A 2375-nucleotide genomic window follows, 5' to 3' on the forward strand; every position below is an offset into this window, starting at 1 on the left:
GGCTCCGAGCACGCGGGAGAAGCCTGTTTCTGAAGCGTGGGCCCAGCCAGGGTGGAGGCCGGGGCGCAGAGCCAAGGCCCAAGGCAGAGGAAGGCTCCAAGGCCCCAGAGACCCAGGAAAAACCACCGTCATCTCAAATTCACCACCGAGAAACCTCAGCCCGGCTTCTGGGTCCTCACGCCTTCTAGTAACCTTTCTACAGAAAGAAATGCAGGCGGGCTAAGGTCAGACGCTGAAATGCTCAGCTGAGACCGATCAGTGGCGGCGGAACGCTCGGGGCCATCACAGAAACAGAAACAACTCCCTGTAAAAACCCAATGCTCGCCGCCCTTCAAACCCTATCAACTCTCCCCCATCTGGATCGCTGCTCAAACCCGCCTCGGACACACCCTCCTACACAGCCGCTTCCAGAGCTTCTGGGCCGGCTGGTCTGGTCCAACCTGTCGCCCTGGGTCCCGGGGACACACAGGCGAGGTGGGTGACCCACTTGAGCCATGATGGGACGAGGCCAGGCCTTGGGTGGGGGTCCGCAGCAACCCAGGCGGCCCCCCCGGAGCCCTGCGGTGGCCCGGCTGCCCCGTGGCTAGGGGGCACCCCAGGGCGTGGCCAGGCCCTGCTCCGGAACGCGGCACAGACCAGAGGCAAGGCAGAGCTCCAGGGCTCGGCAGCCACCCACCCTGACCACACCCCTCACCCGTCCCGGCACGGGGGCACTGGGTCACCCCGTTCACCCCGAGCCCAGCCCTAGGGCTTCTTCGTGTCTCCTGAGGCCGCCGTCCCCGTCCCCGCACAGCCGCAGAGCCAGGACCCCCGTTCCTCCAGTCCGGGGTCCTCGGAGCCCCGCCCCGCAGCCCCTGCGTCTCAGCGGTGGTGGAGCCGCGGCCGTGGGGGAACGGGCTCCTGGCGGCTGGAAAGCCCGTCCCGGCTCCACAGGCCTCCATTTTCCCTGGGGAAAAAATCCATCTACAAACCTCATCTTGCTCTTCGTTTTACAAGATTTGGTAGTTTCAGCTGTTCTACTGAACTGAACCGGGCGTTTTAGGAAATTAACAGGAGGGTGGGTTCCAGGGTTGCAGTGGCCAGGCAGCCCCGACCCGGGGACGGGAGTCCGGTCACCAGGACCTTTTCAGCTCTGACACAGACGCCGAGCATCTGTGAGCTCCTTCCGTTCACTGGGGGCTAACCAAATCCAAAACTTGGAAATGTGGTCAGAAAGAGGGAAACGGCACGCTTTTTGATGTCGCGCTGGGTCACCGCTCACAAGCCCCTGAGGGTCACCTGACTTTCCAGGGGAGACAGCAGTTCGGTTCAGCAAGGACTAGCCCAGTCTGTGAGGTCAACCCAGCAACACTGATAGGGTGATGAGGGGCCGTAACGCCCCTCTCCCCCCAGAGGATAATCCCAGTGGCTCCCTCCCCGACCAGCATTCCTGGTAGCAGCCTCCGGCGGGCTTTCCTCCGCCGGGTCCTTCCTAGGCGATTTAACCTGACCTGTGCTCCCTGTTTGCTCAGGAATTACGTTTCTAACATTTTGAGAATTATACTCCGACAGTTTGTAAACATATTTTTCCAAAATTAAAATACACGCTCAACAAACAAAATTCAGAAAATATAAACAAGTCCCACAGAGAGCACGCCGTGGACGGTCTCGGCCCGTCTGCGTGTCCTCTCCCGGGCTCGCTGCCCGCGGGCCGGCCGGCTGCACCCCTCCCACCGCGGCCCGAACCGCGGCCTGAGCCCACGCCCGGCTCACCTGCGGATGGAGCTGCCGGAACTCTGCCCGCCCCGCCTGCAGACGGGACGACCGGACCCCCCGCCCGACCCACCTGCAGATGGGGCGACCTGAGCCTCTGCCCTGCACACCTGAGGACGGAGAGCTGGACCCCGCCGCACCGCCCACAGTCCAGGCAGGGCCGCCAAGCCCCGCGGGCCGCACGCGGGGAACTCGGGGCTCCTCCGCGCCAGGACCGGGGGCTCTCAACTCCACGAGAACACGCCGACTGGACCCGGAGACCCCGCCCCCCGCCCGGCGCCTACCTGCGCAGGGATGTCACGACCGGCGCACACGTCGCCGCGCATGCGCACCCGGGGGCGGGGCCTAGCGGCGGCCGGGCACTACCAAAGCGTTAGCCGGGGGGGCCTCGGGCTGTACCACCCTCTGGCCGCTGGGGAGGCGGGGCGGAGGCGGACCCGATGCGCTCTCCGCCCCGCCTCTCCCGCCTCCACGGTGAGCCAGCCCCGAACGCACCCTTCACGCCCCAGGTCGATTCCTCCCGAACAGTGATGAGCAAGGCAAGGGTCGCCCTAGCCGACTGCACTCGCGCTGGGGTCCTGGGGCCCCCTGGGGGGAGCGGCCCGGCAACTCCTCTGTGCCCA

The 2375-nt window shown here is 65.4% G+C and overlaps 1 protein-coding gene across 1 annotated transcript in view; it reads right to left on the reverse strand.

Annotated features, from left to right (window-relative positions):
* Positions 1–1981, reverse strand: part of CLN8 (CLN8 transmembrane ER and ERGIC protein) — an 11620-nt gene extending 9639 nt beyond the window's left edge. Inside the window, exon 1 of the mRNA XM_082863730.1 lies at positions 1863–1981. The gene's annotated coding sequence lies outside the window, so the exon portion shown is untranslated. The remainder of the gene's footprint in view (positions 1–1862) is intronic.
* Positions 1982–2375: the final 394 nt, after the last annotated feature.

The sequence above is a fragment of the Leucopleurus acutus genome (assembly GCF_964270905.1).
Source record: "Leucopleurus acutus genome assembly, chromosome: 21".
NCBI lineage: Eukaryota > Metazoa > Chordata > Mammalia > Artiodactyla > Delphinidae > Leucopleurus > Leucopleurus acutus.